This window comes from Triticum aestivum, chromosome 3B, assembly GCF_018294505.1.
Source record: "Triticum aestivum cultivar Chinese Spring chromosome 3B, IWGSC CS RefSeq v2.1, whole genome shotgun sequence".
NCBI classification, from domain to species: Eukaryota; Viridiplantae; Streptophyta; class Magnoliopsida; order Poales; family Poaceae; genus Triticum; species Triticum aestivum.
In genome coordinates, this window is record NC_057801.1 from 397,736,302 (window position 1) to 397,754,446 (window position 18,145).

Below are 18,145 nucleotides of genomic sequence, written 5' to 3' on the forward strand. Positions count from 1 at the left end.
TGTTCCCCATCACCCGCTGCCGTCAACGCTGCGCATTGCTACAGTTTGTGTCAGGCCGCCAATAGCCGCTGTCGGCGCATCTCGCCAACATACGGCGACCCCCCTGTCCCCTGCCACAGCCGCTGATCGGCCCTTCTCGCCCGGATCAAAGGTGATATTTTCACCCCTGTCCAGTTTCTTCACGTGGTATTGCATAGGTATATATATTAACACAAAAAATTGGCATGCAGTATGGACATCAATGGTGTGATTTCATGTTCCATAGAGAAGTGGATAAGTCTCGTTGAGAAATTAACAACCGCTCAGCAATTTAGGTTCTACGAGACAAACTTGCAAGAGATGTTGATCATTCCATCAGTTCAAATGAGAGATTTTTTGCTGCATTTTATGATTCTAGGTTATAACACAAACAACAAAAAATTCATGATACAAGAAGAATCTGGTAGTAAAGGTATTATTTCACTTAGACCGGATGACGTGTTTTCAAAATTTGGGTTTAAGAATGAAGGTGAGGATGTTTTCAGAATTCTTGCGACAGAAGAAAAAATGTTAATAAAGAAAATTCCGATTCAGTACGTTTTCAAAAAAAATTGATCAGATAATGATAGATGACTTGATCCAAAAAATTGTGAGGAAGTCCGTGGACGATGAGTTTCTTCGGATGGTTGTCCTTGTTTTGTTGGGGACTATCATTGCACCGATGTCGGCTGTTTCCATACCAAAGGATTACTATGAGTTGGTGCATGACGTGAAGCGGATCAGCACATTGAACTTGAACGCGTTCACTTGCGAACTTGTTTGACGGAGATCGGTAAACTTAAGCAGGACGGCCGTGTGAGGCATTGGCCATGTGGCAACCTAGCCCTAATCCTGGTATGGTATTACTTAATGCTATTAATATTCCTTCATGTTATGTGTTTGTAATTTATCTTGTCATTTGTTTTGTAGTACTTATATTGGGAGAAGGTGCAGCCAACCACCGGCCCAAAATATGACCCGTTGGTGTTGCAAAGTCCCCTAATGAAAAACTGGACAAAATCTAGAGCGAAGAAACTAGACAAGTACGACCTGGACAATGGTCATGGTCATGGATTGGTAATATTGTAATGTATATTTAACTATACGTTCATCATCCAATTAAATTGTTATGTGCTTATTTTTGCATTACATACTGACTTTGCAGATAGATGACTGCATTACGAATGAGTATAGAATGAAAAAACTTGCAGATCAACATGCTGAAAGAAGTAAGAAACCTAGTAGCAGAAAGTCATCCGCTACGGGGAAGAGAAAAGTGGATACTGTGTCCGAGGTCCCTGCTTACGTAAAGCCTTTTATGGAACGGGTTATGAATGATTTGAAAGAAATTCGTAAGGATACGGTTCGTATGCCGAAGTTATGCGCGCAGGTAAGAATTGGGCAATTCTGGTATGCACTCTATGAAATTCGTTAAATTGACGAAAAGTTATAACATGTTACTGTGATTACTTTTGCAGAGATTGCTAGAGAAAATGAATAAAACATGTGTGCGGTATAAGCCAGGCACAATGGCAGAGGAGGAAGAAAATATGTTTGGACAGAATAGTGAGTCCAGGTATGAAAACAAGTTTCCTAATAAAGAATTTCAGTACAATGACATACACACACTTAATGGCCGAAATGGCAGTGGGAATTATGATTTGGATTCTGAAGGAGGGGATTCATTCAAACTCAGTACTGGTCACTTGAGTAGCTATAAGGGTGACCAGGATGATCCTATAGATGTCCCAGAGCAGTCGGGGAAAAATCATCTTTAAAAACAGATGAAATAGAAGTAACAAGATGAGAGGGGCAACCAAATGAGAAAGAAGTGTCACAGGGCATGTCAGACAATAATAACGAGTTAGAAGAGAAGAAGGAGGTGGTTCTAGGGAACCGAAGGCAGACTGTGTCAAAGTACCAGAAATCTGCTTATGTTAAAAAGACTTCGAAAAAACGTGTGAAACATTCCGCGAAAGCGAGTAAGTTAAACATGGTATGAATATTTCTTTGATAATTTTATGTTAAAAAATTGTACTATAACTTTATTGACTTGTGTTGTAGAACTATTTAATGAAACAAGCCCTCAGTTTGATCATTCTGTCGATGGTGTCGTGCGTGCAACTGTGCAGTACTTGAAGCGTATGAGCACTCACCAAAATATAAGAACCATGAAATATTTAACAATGGTAAAGATAAAGGATTATCTACGGCAAGAGCTTGCTAGATAATTAATCATGCATGGTTATCCGGTGATATATGTACTTTATTGTCATGCTTATTTTTATGTGATAAATATAGTGCATCCATGTTAAATTTACTCATCTATTTCAGGTAATTGACGCTTATGCGACTTACATTTCGGATTCAAGCATCGCCAAGGACATGTATCTTGTACCTACACATACGTCTTACTGGTTACTGCACACTCGCCCAAAGTTAGTCAGACGAGGAAAGTCAGCAAACGATCCGGAAGGTTTAGCACGTACAAATGAACCTCTCAACAGATGCATGACAAAATATTTTGCAAAAACTAAAGTACCGTTTGCAATGCAGAATTGTTTTTACATGACTACCATATGTGAATGGCAAGCTTAGTAACAATAATTGAATTGTCATCCAGGCTTATTTTTCTCTAAATAAGGATAATAACCATTGGATTGCATGTGTTATGCACACTGGAAAGAAAGAGTTTCAACTTCTTGATTCATTGATGGGGGATTTTTTTTTTGAAGCTACAACAAAACTCGTTGAAAATTTCGTAAGTTTTGTTTGTAATCATGCGTGTACAATTAAGCCTATCATTTGTTTACCGTATGTACTCAAGTTGTTTGTTTTAAAAAAATTCAGAGGAACAACTTGCAGGAGATATCCAAGATACAAACGATAGTGCAATTATGTCATTTCCGGATGTGTCCGCATGGCCTATAGTCCCGTACGACATGCCTCAACAAGAAGATGGGTGAGTTACATGTTCCATGTGCTTTTTAAATACATTAATTGATTTAGTGCTGTCTAACTAAACATGATTTGAAAATTGGACTTGTGGTTTTCGAGCACAGGAACTCATATGGGCTGTTCCTCCTTCGCTGTTTTCAATACTGGGACAGAGAAAAAATTATAAGCGCTTTTTCTCAAGTGGGTACATTTTTCGTATGAAAAAATATTACCTCGTACTATATCTAAGTGTTGAAATTAAATTTATTTTCATTATTTTCAGGAATCTATTGATAGTTCGCAAGAAAGAATGATAGCTGGAATTATTTTGTCCCTAGAAAACAAGCTTACAGAAGTGAAGAACAAAGTTATTCGACTTGCAAACAAGAAAAAGAAATGAAAATCTCACACGAGAGTACTTTGCGCGCTTCTAATTTACTTGAATGCTTGGAGATTGGAGATAGTGTGAGGATGTTTTATTTTTTTATACGAGTTGTAAACATTTTTCACATGTCAAGATTATGTTGCGTGACCGATTTGTTTAACGTACATTCTAAACATTTGAAATTTACAAATATATTTTATATTTTATATTTTAATATCGTATTGTGATCGTGTTCTTTGAGTTGCGCCGGGATCCCGTGTCAGATTTAACGTCAGCGGCGGAACATTCGTTTCCCATCGAAATGAATCAGTCCGTGTGAGAGGCGAGTGTCGCCCCCGCGCGCGCGTCCTGTGCTTGCCCGCGACTGTGCACGGCAAGAAGAGGCGAGCGTCACCCGTCATGTGCTAGCCTCGTGCGACTCAAACTGTGGCACGTGGTCACCACCAAATGGCCCGCGCGGGGGTTCCTCGTCTCGTGAGGCGGCCCACGCCGCGCGTCGCCGCAGGTGGATTCGCCCCTGCCCACCTGCGCCTCTGCGCCAGAGGGCGCTATAGCCTCGGGGTCGCCATCGCTGGGCAGCACCTGAATCATCCTCGTGCCTCGCGCCCCTTTGCGCCGGCTGGCGCCACTCGCGGCCCAGCAGTGCTTAACTTTTTATTAAAAAAAATGAAGCAACCGGCGGCTGTAGAACGCCTCCGATCGCCCAACAATATATATATATATATATATATATATATATATATATATATATATATATATATATATATATATATATATATATATATATGACTCCTCTTTTATACTCCCAAGAACATGTCTAATCGGTTATTGGATTTGTGGATAACCCTGCATGAGGACCGTGGCTATCAAACAACCTCCTATAAAAATGAGCGATCTGGTGCATGGCCATGTTGCATGCACGGTGGCTCTATTAATTAAATATTCGAATTCTCAACTATCTAACCAACTCAACAATGCGTATATACTGCCTTGGATGATGAGACGTATATAGTCCTTGCTTTATTGGACGATAGTTGAACTTTACATGCTCTCCCTGTTTAAAAAAATGAGTACTCCTTGTAAAAAAGGCAGTATGCACCTTCGAGAGCAGTAAGTGCATTATACTTCATTCGCAAAAAATAGTACAGTATACGTCATTATATTTATAAAGCAGTATATGCTTTCCTTGTTACGAAAGCAGTATGTACTATTTTAAAAATTAAGTATATATCCCGATAAGAAAAGTGGTATATACTTCAGCAGGACCTCCTATAATTTATTTTCCATTGATGGGAAATGTGATGATGTCTTTTTTCCAGAAATATATACTTATTTATTCAAAAAGGTATATACTACTATTTTTCGTATACTTTTCATTCACAGAAATATGAATGTCACCAAAGAGTTATGTACAAGTATGACAGTAGAAGTATATATTGCTTGTTGTGAAGGAAGTACATAACACCTCTTGCATGTGAGTACATGCCACCTTTTGTATGTAAGTATATACTTCTTTTTTGTAGGGGGGGGGGGGGGTATATACTTGTTTTTTACTTAGGGAGTAATATATACAACTTTTTTTTTTAGGGGAGTATATACTTGTTCTTTAGTGACGGAGAATATACTCCTAGTTCTTTTACATGGGTATATGTTGGTCTTATGTGAGAGTTTAGTCTCTGCAATGAGTTATAAGAAAAGTTAGATGAAAGTATACAATAAAAGAGTATGTGAAAAGTTAGATGAAACAACATGTGTAATACATTTTGTAATGTGGTCGTATGTCTCCGCAGAAAAATACAGCACTTGTTGAAGTGGGAAATGTATGTTCCTTTCCAAAATAGAAAATTCTAGCAGCAATTTCATATTGAGACAATACTGAACATATAAAGAAGATGGCAGCAAGGTGCCGTTCTTGATCCTTCAACCAAAGGTTTCAACATAGTGATTAAACTAGAAACCAGAGGTACTGTTCCTTTTTGTTGGGTATATACTACTTTCCCAAAGAAGAAATAGCAGCTGAAATCACTATTTGTGAATCCATTTGATCATATGTCCACTAACAAAAATAATTAAAGAAATATGTTGATCTGTTTACGGCTGACTGGGCGCCGCTAGCGGTAGGATCAACAGAGTGTGCTGAAGATCGACGATGGGATGCTACGCCATTCACCCCCACAAGCCACATGAATCAATTCTTCCACGTGAGACATCCAGCCTCCATCCAGCAGGACATCCACAAAGCACCAGAAAATTCTCTCATCCACAAAAATTAACTAGTCAGCAAACAATCAGATCCTGAACGGGGCGCACGCTCCTCTTCAGATCTAGAAGAAAGCAATACAATTTTGGTTAATGGATTGGAACATGCTACGGATCTAGAACAGGGAATCAACACGCACAGAACGTCCAAGAGAAATCACTGACCTTTGATTAAAATAAACCTCGGATCCGGCTGGTCTCGCGCTCTCTGATCCGTTGGCCAATGGAAGCTGCAATTTGGATCGGTCGCCGGGGAGTGATAGCGGTGGCCGCCGCGGTTCCGCGCTGAAGTGTATCCAGGGGCCGGCTGCTGCAGTTCAGGATGTGTGAAGCCGAGGGAAGGATTAGATGCGAGAGGGCCCGAAAAATCGGTGTGTTTGCTAATTTATATAGTCATGCCTCGGGTTTGACAATTGTGAACCGAACACGTCGCTAATCAAGGACATTCATGAAAAAAAAGATAATTAATGATAGAGGAAGGAGGGAGTATGTACTCCTAGGAGTACTAACCCATTTTCCTATATATATATATATATATATATATGTGTGTGTGTGTGTGTGTGTGTGTGTGTGAAATGATACATTTTTAAATAGAAAATGTATATATCACAAATCATATTAAAAACAATGACTTTAGCGCGAACAAATATATATTCTAAAGTAAAAATGTGTATGTCGCATATCATATTAAAAACAACGAGTATAGTGCCAACAAATATGACATAAGTAAACACCGATTACAAGTCTCCCGTAGCTATGTGCCGAAACAAATTTATAAGTACAATTCTTTATTACAACCAAATAAATTATCAACTCTATTTAAGGAATTGTTCCACTTATTCAAACAGTCTCTGCTATATCATCATCATGCCATGTTCCTGCATAGAAAGATCATAATATATATCAAAATTTTCGTAAACAATAAACTAAAGAACAAAACTACATTAAAAAAAACATGTACACATACTTAGGATTCACATGACAGTTGTTCTTGAAATGACCTTTTGTCCTGCATAAACCGCATAGGCGTGGAGGAGGTTTCTCATTGAAACCTTTAGGTCTACCGTTTTTAGTCACGCCAGGTTTCTTACCACGGCCTTTGTTATTCTGCCCTTTCGGTGCTCCTTTCGTAGTGACTTTCTGTTGATCACCAACAAAAACATGATCTCGATCCGGCATAAAAGCATCGTCATGCGCAACCCTATGTTGTCTCACATATTATTCCTCCTCAACGTCCTTGTTTGCTATTACATCCTCGAGAGCAGCCTTCAGTTTGTCAAATAGAAATGGTTTATGACATGACACATGAGATGCTTCCGTAGACAAAATAGTCAACTCACTGTACTTAGTTCTCTCCTCAGTACCTGCCCATCCCCATGCAAAGAGATCGCTAATGCGCTTCACGGGCAGTCCACCTCTAGCATTCTTGGTGAATCTTCACAGCACTAAGCACTTAGGTAAGTCCTTCACGTTCAACCTGGCCAAGACATAAAGAACATGCTTGCATGGGAGACCTTTACGTTTCATACTATCACAATTGCACTTCACTGTTTCTTCTGAGTTAGTAGGTGTATAGTCCACTTTGAATCTCAGTTGCCTGTTATTTTTGCATGCCACTATAAATCTCTGACTGATGGCTCCACTGAGTCTATCTATGATCTTAAGATCCGCTGCTTTCTTCATTTCTTTATGCAAGAGGTAAAAGTTCACAACTGTGAAGTCAGAGGCAGCGGCTTTCTCAATGCATTTGAAGTCGTCGAGTACTGCTACCGGGAGTGTTTGTGTGGCCATGCAGTCGTCGTACGACTCATTTTCACAGAGCCGAACAATGCAGTTCTCATAATGCACAACCATATCAACAATTGTAATCCGAGAGTCAAGATGCATATGAAGGCAAGAGTTCAGACTCTCGCTCCTCTGGTTACTCCGCATACCAAGGAAGAACCCACCGGTGAGATATGACGCAACTCAAAGCCTTTTCTTCCTGTACATCCTACGCAACCATGTTTCAGTTTTTTCCGACTCCCATTTAGCTTTAAATGCTGCCCATCTTGCCTCAAACTCATCATGTGAAGTAGCATAGTAAATAAGAGACCTGAACTCCTTAAGGGACTTGTGGTGGAGGTGTTTCTGCATGTTCTTCTCTATATGCCACAAACAAAGTCGATGCCAGACGTCAGTAAGGACCTTCCTGATGGCCCTTATCATGGCTGCGTCACCGTCAGTAATTACAGACCTCGACTTCTTCTGACAGTGAGCTCTCAAGAAGGTTTGCAACACCCAAACATATGTATCCTCGGTCTCATCTGACACAACAACACAACCGAACATAGTGGTGCAATGATGATTGTTTAAACCAACAAAAGGTATGAATGGCATTTCGTACCTATTCATCTTATAAGTGCTGTCAAAGACGATTACATCTCTGAAGTCAAGGTAATCCCGACGTGACTGAGAATCACACCAGAACAGGTTCTTCAGCTTGCCTTGTGCGTCAACAGTATGGTCAAAGAAAAAGTCTGGATCCCTTACCTTTCTGGTCATCATGATCCCGGTCGCTGTGTCTGCATCACCCTTTGCTAGCAACTTCATTTTTCCCTATAGCACATGTTATAAAGCTTCCTCCTCCCGAAACCAGCTCTTGCATATGATCCATACCTGCTAACGATGTTGTCATAAATCATATGTTTTCTGAGCCCAGCACCTGCCATTGCTAAGATCTCGAGCTTCTGGTATTCCTTTATCTGATTATGAGACTGGAGATATGTAACTTCATCCGGTCTAGCAAGAATGTGACTATGATCATCGCTGAAACTGCTGACATACCAAATGGAGCGCTCTCTATCAAGCTTCACAGTTAGATGGGCATCACAATAACACCGAGTCTCCGCTCTCAGCCTACGCTTCCTACCTTCCATGGTACAAAGCTTGGCCTGCCGTTTTCCAGCCCTCAAACAGAGAAACCTCCTTAAGCGCTTAGGTGCGCTGACACCCTTCGCGTATTTCAAGTTGTCCTTCCTAATGCTGAATCCACGCTTTTTCGCATAGTCGTTATAGAAATCATATGCCTCCTCGTCCGACCTGAACGTCGTGGACATCACCATCCAATGCCTGTCCAGTGACTCTTGCTAGTATTCATCGTACGCATCGTCAAAATTGCACTCATCACCATTGGCATCATCATCATTTTCGCACGGCCCACCAACCTTTTCCTGAAAAAAGTACAAACAACCTTACATGTCAGTAACTTGTTGTATGAGGACTATCATATATATTCACTTTGCACTACTTATTTTGGTCGAGCTGTTATTATAAGATGCATCAATATCGTTTTCGTCACTTGCATCATCAAAAAAATTCCACTCATAGTACCCTTCCACATCCATCTGCCCAATTTTTAAATATGATATATAAGATTTGAAGCATTTTTCATGTCACTTTAAACGAACCTGCATAATTTAAACTTACATGGCTACTGCTTTCGGCATATGAATCATCTACATCCGTATCCTCATTGTCATCATCCCCTCCTACCTGTGCAAAGTCAAACAAGTACGTATTAGTGTCATCGCGGATGCTGTATTTTTTTTGATAAAGGGCGATTTTATTAATTCAAAATGTAGCATCAAGTGGATACAAAACATTATGAGTAACACCCAGCCTCTGCATAACTAGGATGCACACAGCAAATCCGAAAGTCCAACCAAAAAAAATCATCAAATAAAAACCGACAAAACGACAATAGTAGAGTCCCATAGACCGACACTATGCCTATGTCGAAGGAGGTGGTGGGTCGATCCAAAGGTTATGCTGCCACCCATGCCTGGAAAAAATCTCCATAACCACCTGCTCCAATCGCGTACACACCGTCTTGAACAGCGGTTGGTACTCCGGTCGTTGTAGAATAGACCACGTACGTAGCGAGTGCGTACACCGGAAAATAACCTGCAAAGAAGAAGCATTTTTTTCATTGAAAATCAAATCATTTTTACATAGCCAAAGCGACCAAATTAAGGCATACGCTCCCACCCTTATTAGCGTTTTGAAACTATTTGGAATACCGTCCAACCAATCACCAAAAATATTGACAACACTTGTGTGCGGATGCAAATTTGACGCTGTTTGGATGCTTGTATTTAATATGCTAGATAACATGCAGACCACTTACATTGCCACTATAAGACTCATCCAAACTTATATAATTATCCCCGTCATGTTCGCCTTCATCCAATGACAATGATCCCTCCTCGCTACCGCCATCATCACCATCATATCCGATTTCCGCCTCCATCTATACACGTTTATATATAATCAAAGATCCATAAAAACAACATGTAACATTGTCGCAACAAAATTCGTTGCCATTCAAATCACTATGCTAGCGGCTCGCCTACCTCGTTGCCTTCGTCAGACATGACAATAGTGTTGAGATTAGCGGGAGGCTTGAAGGCGAGCAGCACGACGAGCAAACAACGGCGGCGGCGTCTTTCCGACCTAGGCGGTTGTCGCCGGCGAGTCACGCAGAACGCGTCGGTATTACTACGTGCTGCCAGCGACATTTTTTTTCTGTCCGCCAGGTATTGCCGGAGACGGCGGCGGCGGCGGCTGAGGCGACCGGATGATAGGGTTCACCCGATCGGGCGTTTTTTCCCCACTCAAACCACACGGGCGTACGCAGCGGGCGGGCGGGCGGGCATACACCGGACGGAGGCATGGACGGGCGGGCGTATGCGATAGGGCCGTACGGCGACGCGGGCGCGCGTACGGCGGACGGGTATTTTACTACGGCCTGTGAAATGACCGCCCTACCCCTTATACGTTTTGGGGGAGGGGGGTTGTACCGAAGCGCACCTCTTATTTTAATGGTCTAGCTTGCATCTGTATCCTCATAAATATAATGTGTTTATTCTTTTCATCGATTAGATATCATAAAGTCAAGGCGACATATTCAGATTTTGGTGTACATCGGATACTCATCACACACATGAGAGTTGCGAACTATGGGAATGCTCATGTAGATCGTGGGGAGCGAGGTAGGTAAATTATTTTTTTATCTATTTGAAGAAACATATCTCTACCTATAGAATGCCATCCACTCTACTATAGAATGCTTTCATACGCTGACAACAAAATGTTAGTTTTTTTGCCAAAAAAAAGTTAGATTTTGGCCGGCTGTCATCGGCAAACACACCGTATTAGTTCCAACTTTCTGTACATGTTATTTTGTACCATTGCCAACTGACATGTTTTTGCTCTCTAGAAGGTAATGAAGTGTCCATTATACATGGTATTTTAGGAACTTTTAGAGTTGTGGCAAAAATAGCAAAGATCCATTTGCTATTGCAAAGGATTTTATTCTGTCACAGCAGATAAGTATAGAGTTAAGGTAAGATTATTATACTTTTCCTTAAAGGTTTTTTGGTTCCTACAGTATATGTTGTTTCTTACTTAATGATTTTCTCTATCTACGCAATTCCAGAAGTACATTATACATTGATGTCATACAAATGGACACACTGTTTTGTACTATTATTTCCCCCCGTCAACTTCAGTTGACAATTATACAAATAATATTTCATTGTGGAGTCACTTGGTTCTCCTGGAGACCAAGACAAAATTCTACACGAAGGACCAAGAATAAAATATACCTGCCCATATCTTTGGTATATGTTTGTATTTCTGGACCACTCATTGTCAATTTTGGATATTTAATTTGCGATCCATCATATACTTGCTTTATTTGTTTTGTCTGACCGTGGATAGGAAAGCAGAATAACAAACAAAATATTGTAACACCAACAGGCTACTCAGTTCTATGTGCTTCAATAGAGAGATCCATTTAGTATATATCTAAGGGCCCGTTTGTTTGCAAAGTATTTTTGAAGTATTCTAGAAATACCGTGGTTTCTAAAAAAAAACTATGGTATTTAATACTTTGAAGTTATTGGATGAAAGTAGTACTGAAGTTTAAGAAGATGTGGTATTTCAGATTCCGTGGTAATTTTGAAGTATTAGGAAAACAACCCTGAACTTCTTTATTTTTAGCCGAGCATAAAGAAAAACGTTGCCTCTATCTTTCACGGCTAGCTGTCTTCTTCATCTCATCGCCTCTTCTCCGACCAATGACGCGTCTCCACAGCCATGTAGAAACCAAGCTATGCTTGGTGAAGGAAAGGAGTGTACGAGCCTTATGGTTTGATTTCTTCTACAAATTTTGAGTTATTTATCCAAAGCCACCACATTTGAGGCTAGGATAACATCTTAGTACCATATTTCAGAGGCCAACACATTAGATAAGGTTAAGATGAAAATTGTTAAAATCATGAAGAAGGCATAAGTATTAGCATTGCTGTAGGGTTTTAGTCCCGCAGAAGGTTTCCCTGTCGTTGTTGGGTACTTGTTACTTTGTTGGATTGTAATGCGACATGGCATTTTGAGTTTATTCGTGATGCTACTTGTCGGTTGTTTAAAGGATACTAGACATGGCACTTTAAAATTCTTTCTTCTACGGGCTCATTTGATTCACAGTGAACATGTCCATTGTTTAAGCGTGATATGTGATAATTTTTTGCAATGTATTACTGCTGTCATGACTATTGTCATAAATTTAATCTAACATAAAAAATAATCTATGTTAAAAATCTAAAAAAGAAAAAAGAAAACCCCCTCAGCCGCCGGGCCCACACAAGCATTACTAGAACCGCCCCGATCAAGCCAATTGGCGAAAGGGACGGCCTTTCGGCCGCGGGACGGCACAACGGCGGCGAGCAACGGGGCAATCAGGGGCGGGTAAGGAAGTAAGCTTACAAAGGGGACGTCGACCTAGGTATATAAACCGGTGGTTGCGTCTCTCGACGGGCGAGGTGGGACTAAAACTATGCGGCGTGCACCGCGCAATGCCCCATCCCGCCCCCAGATGTCCTTAATAGGCCAGCCCACGCCGCAGATGTGTGTCGTTACTGGGCTGACAGACGAACGGCGGCAGCGCCCCCCACGCCCTCGCCCTGGCTCCTTTACTGGGCCGACCCACACAATGCCGCCCCACTGGCCCGCTCCGTCGTGACTCCCGCTTATGACCGACGGCGGTTCACCAGTTTAGTCCCACCTCGCCAGTTGAGGGACGCACCGACCGACTTAAATAGCCGCGTCGCCGTCCCCTCATAAGCTCACTTGATCGCCCGCTGTTCCCTGCCCTGTTGTTCCCCGCGGCGCCGCTGGCCCCTCCCGTTAGCGCTGACCGAGGACGGCGTGGGCTTTTAAAAAAAATCACCGCTGCGAACAACGCTGTTATTTTGATCATATATGTTGTGCTAGTTAGACTGATAATAATGACAACAATAATACAAACTGTCACAGATTAACATAGCAACAATAATAGTTTCACACAGACGAGGCAATTTGGTGCTCGGGCTCAGCTGGACCTGATATCTTAAACGTTGGCTGGCGCGTTGGGATCTGGTAAAGTGTGGCAGATGTGTTAGAGCTGGTTCATTGGAAAAGAGGTATACGGAGGCTATTGGTGCGCTATGTGGGGCCGGTCGTAGGCGCATGGGGTTGGTCCGTCACGGAGGAGAGCTGAGCCTTAGGCACAGAACGTTGCTCGCCGAATTGAGCCGTCCAGTGCACAACGTGCAAGCGCACACGTGTGGTGGTTGGGGGTCCCTTGCAAAATTAAATTTTGGATGGTAGATCCACGAGTGCATATCTAGTGATACCAACCCTAGTATGATACGGTGATACAAGAAGATGTGGTCCGTTTGATCTGTGCCCTAGGGACAGGATTGAACATCCACACAATCCACTGCTAAATGTACGAAGGAGACCTTAAAACTTTTGTAAATTGCTGGTTTGCAACTTAGCCTTACGTCATGTCACTATCGCCTCTTTTTTTTGCGGGACGGTCATTTCAGTTTCATTCACATAGATGAAGTAAAAAAGCTAGATCACACTAGAAATACATCATCCGATTCCAAAAGAAATAAACCTATATGTAGCTTTCGGGAGAAGTGAGCAACGCAACGAAAAAGAGATTACTCTGCTTGTAATTATTGAGTAAGCTCATGATTTATTTCTTATTTTTTGAGGATCCTTGAGTAGCTCATGTTGGAACGATCAGTTTGTGTCCAGTCTTTGCTCCCGGGGCCCAATTTTTTTTTTTCAAATGTCAAACGAATTGAGACAATTTTTTTGTGATCTTTGTCCCAGACAAATGCCACGTGCAAATTTTGATGTATAAGCATTTTCGCCTGCACAAAAAAAAAATCAAAGACCAAATGTCACCGTAATTTTGTTTTTTTCACCGACGAAACACCGCTGCTCCGTTCCTCATGAAAATTCTCAAGGATGCTTGCGACACCAACACGATCATCTACAAAGTTTTTCAAAATTGTTCAAAAAATTAAAAAAGGTATTGTTCACCCGGGAGCCAAAACGCCGCCGCCCCCTTACTTACCTTGTTATTTAAGAACAAATATAATTACTACATGCATGTGCTGATTAACCCATACATCCTGATCTAACAATGTACGATTACTTTTCCGCTAACTGTATGAGCAACAGTGTACTGTGCACCGTTCAATGTTAGTGGGAGTTTCGGTCTTTCTATCTTTCTATTTTGGGTTAATGGGATTAAAATACTTTGCTTTACCAGCGGGCTGAATCTTGATGAATGGCAGCGGACAGGAACAAAGACTTGTTGCTGAGAAAGTGAGACGTGCAGAAATGTTACGACTTTGCAAGTACGCGCAGCTTTTCTGGGAGGCAAGATGGAAATATACAGGGAGGTATGAGTAAAAACACAAGTGAGCTGATCCCACGCCCTCCATGTAGATCGGACGTACCATGTAAGCTCGGAGCACGGTATCATGCCATGCACCGTATCACAGGATATTTTCCCTGGTAGATGGTTCTGGTCGAGGCTGCCTCGTGTTAAACCAAGACAGTGCTCGCTGTTCCTCTCAAAAAAAAAAAGAAGGCAGAGCTCGCTGTTAGACCCATGGAGGCGCCGGCGACTGGTTCCACCCGCGGCGAAGACATGAAGGCCGACGGCTTGGAATCCCTTCTAGATGCAGTCGACAGGTGCGCAAGCCTGTTTGCCTCGGTCGTCCTTTTGCGTTTTATTTGTGCATTATTCGCGATTTTGTCCGCGGTAAAGCAACTCTGAGACGATTCGATACCATGTTTCCACTGCGAGAGGAATTCGTTGCAGAGCAACCAAATCCGGCGCCCCTCGCTGTACTGCCGCGGGGTGGAGCCATTCAGGAATTGTGCATCCGGCTGCGTACAGGACGTGGGGAACCGCAGATCGCACAGAAGTGTCTGCCAGGCCAGGGGAAGGAAGAACACTACCCCGACGCAGTCCGCGCAGTCAACCGGGAAGGTTAACCCAGAGGCTCCAGGCTGTACGAAGAGGTGACTTCCTATTTTCGCTTCGATCGTGCTGTTTCAGAATTTTAGTTCTTAATAAAGAACGAAATTCGTTGAGGTCGCATGCATAGAAAATGTATGATGAAGTTGTGCTGTAGTGTTCAGTACTCGCATTCCTGGATGAGTTATCTTGCCAAAATTCTTACGACTGGGTAATTTGCTATCAGTAATGATGTGGGTAAAAGAATAGAGCTGCGCAGATGCTACTACTGGCTGTTTTGAGCAGAATAAGCATGTTTGCAATGTTGGCTGACTGAAAACAAAAATATTGATGCAGTCCTGCATGTTTTTGAGATGTCTGCCGAATGATTTGCAGGTTGAGGCTAGTCAGTGCTTCACTAGACAGAACCCCATGCCTGTTGAGGATGAGCACGTTGGAGAAATTAATTAGGCAGTATGCAGAAGCTTTCTAAGTGTGTGATAAAGCCTGAGTTGGGGATAAGCTTTGACTCGCTAGGTGAACACTTCTACAACCTATGTTCGAGGTAGGCTTTGGTATTAGGTATGGCAAGAGCAGATTGAATGCCTGAGTTGGCTGAACTTTTGTGCTGAATTGTGTACTCTTATTATGCAGACCAGAACAGAGCCATGGAGGACGCTATCAGTAAAGTGTTCCCGGATACTTCCATAGTTACATGAAAATGTTTAGAATGCACGCGGACTTTCTTAATTTTGGATTTAGACTGGACTGCAAGATTAGGGTACTGAGCCCGAAGGTAGTTTGCAAACTCCATCGGTCCTAGTTCCAGGATAGGCGAAGCGACATTCGAATTTGTGACTTGTGGGAGTGGTGGGTGAATGCCGGCACTTGCTGTACAGGGGAGGTGAGGTTTCGCCTATGCAAGAAGAGGAGATGAGGTTCCGGTAGATTCTTTTTTCTTTTGAACTGGGCATGCTCATCTTAATCGCTCAGCCCAATAGCCACACGTATGTGTGAGCTGGGCAAAACATGTGTATGATATCCAAAACATGGTATACACTCAAGTCGAATGTCAAGAACAAAGGTAATTCATCCGCAAAAAAAAAGAACAAAGGTAATTAACTTATACTAGTATTAGGCATCACATAACCTTAAGTGAGCAGTACATTAGTTGATGGGTTACAACGATCGTGTACAAACAGGCTACCAAGGGAGCCACCCTTTGCATATATTTGTGCCATCTCACTGCCACAACTAAGTAGTAAACACACTTAACATAGTTGCTTGACCCAAAGTACCCGTCCCATAATATAAGACCATTTTACAAGTTAATATAGCTTGCAAAATGATCTTATATCATGGGACGGAGTAAGTACTCCCTTCATTTTTTTTAGTCTGCATATAAAATTTGGTCAAAGCCAAACTTTATAAAATTTGACTAAATTCGTAAAAGAAAATCAACATCTATATTACTAAGGCTATATGGTATGAAAATTAATTTCATAATGTATCTAATAATATTGATTTCATATTTTGAATCTTCATATTTTTTTTTATAAACTTAGTCAAAGTTAAGAAAATTTGATTGATTAAATTTTATATGCAGACTAAAAAGAAACGAAGAAAGTACATCATAACGATAAAGCAGAGGACTAAACCAGTGACCATAAGATTGGCAACTTCGACAAGCAGGACGACAACAGCATGAGATACGTCGTACACTCCTACTGGCACCACGGCTGGCTTAACGACCTGATTAACTAGGGCGGGCTGAACTGATTTGTAGCAGGAGCGATACTCGCGGCGGGGTGTGCGTGATGGACAGCTGCTGGCACCTGAGCCTGCGCGGTCTGATTGGGAATAGCCTTTCGACATAGGCATAAGCAACTTGGTTAATCAAGCGGGATTGTTTGGTGGCCGTCAGTACTTCCGCCGAAGTTACGGCTCGGGAATGGTTCAGGTCCGTGCACCAAACTGCTGTTCCGGCGAAACAGTGAGGCCACCTACCTATCATAATGACTCGATGGGATCTTTTTTCTAAGTTGGCGTACGGTGCGGATACGGCTGGAAATACCACTGCAGGCGCGAATCTTCATGTGCTCGGAGGGTGCAGATAAAGGGAGCATTTGAGCCCGGGCTCAGAAGCAGATTTTCGTTTCACACACATATAACTTAGCAAATAATAATTGCACACACTTTTAACATTTGGTCTCACAAAATAGCAGCAATAATAGTTCGATACACATGTATCATATCATCTCACACAAAAGGCATAATAAAACGTTGAAAATTTTGTCTCAAAAGACTTCAATAAAATTGTCTCACACATATATATTATGTCTAGCATCTGAATAACATGCTAATTTTAACTCTCTGCCTTGTTTCGATGAATGAAACTCCATCTCTAAGCCTCGTACCTACACATCAAAATGTAAACAACTCGTCAGAATTTTTTTAAGAACAATATAAGATAAAAACAGGCAACTCAAATGTAAAACTTACTTTTCATTCAGTTTGCACGTTTGCCGTCTATGGCCCTCTTTGCGGCCTATGCCGCAAAGAGGACCAGTTTTATTCTCGGAATAAGATTTTGTTCTTCCATTTTTTATAACATTTGGATCATTCTTTGACCACCCTGTCTTGCTCTGCTTAGGTGTGCCCTTTGTGGCAACTTTAACAGGATCACCTATAACATCGACTCCTCGTTCCGGCTCACGGGCCTCGTCATGCACATTCCTTCTACGACCAACAGCTTCATCATTGGGGACCTTTTGCTTCGCTATTATATTCTTGAGACACTGCGTTAACTCATCGAACACGAATGCATCATTTGACGCAACATGGAAAGCTCTGCACCTGTTATACTGAGTTGACTATACCTAGCACGCTGCTCTAACCCTGACCAACCCCAGCCAAACATGTCACTCTTGTGCTATGCAGGCAGCCCACCTCTCGCAACTTTGGACATCCTCTTAAGGATGTGGCACATAGGTATTTCAGATATTTCAGATGAATCAATACATATAGAATGTGTTTGCAAGGCAGCCTTTCCGAACCATTCGTCCATGTCGGGGTTCTGGGACTGGGGGTACCCAAACCCGTCTGCCTACGACCCAGCGCGTGGCTCCACCGACGGCCCGACTCGTCCCAGCACCAGGACTTCACGAGCAAGACCCTCGCAAGGTCCCCCGCCTCGCGAG

General features: G+C 42.1%; 2 long non-coding RNA genes across 4 annotated transcripts; one reads left to right on the forward strand and one right to left on the reverse strand.

Moving 5' to 3' along the window:
* Positions 1-5,178: 5,178 nt before the first annotated feature.
* Positions 5,179-6,113, reverse strand: LOC123065422 (uncharacterized). The gene is made up of 2 exons (XR_006431034.1): positions 5,765-6,113; positions 5,179-5,664 (listed from the first exon to the last, which is right to left on the reverse strand). It is a non-coding gene; the product is annotated as an uncharacterized lncRNA (long non-coding RNA).
* An 8,390-nt stretch (positions 6,114-14,503) lies between these two features.
* On the forward strand, positions 14,504-16,945 carry LOC123065424 (uncharacterized). 3 transcript variants are annotated; one of them, XR_006431037.1, is made up of 4 exons: positions 14,504-14,677; positions 14,808-15,010; positions 15,342-15,510; positions 15,600-16,049. It is a non-coding gene; the product is annotated as an uncharacterized lncRNA (long non-coding RNA). The 3 variants fall into 3 exon arrangements; XR_006431036.1 differs by adding an exon at positions 16,552-16,945 and having other exon boundaries at positions 14,524-15,010; positions 15,600-15,849; XR_006431035.1 differs by having other exon boundaries at positions 14,529-15,010.
* The last annotated feature ends 1,200 nt before the right edge of the window (positions 16,946-18,145 follow it).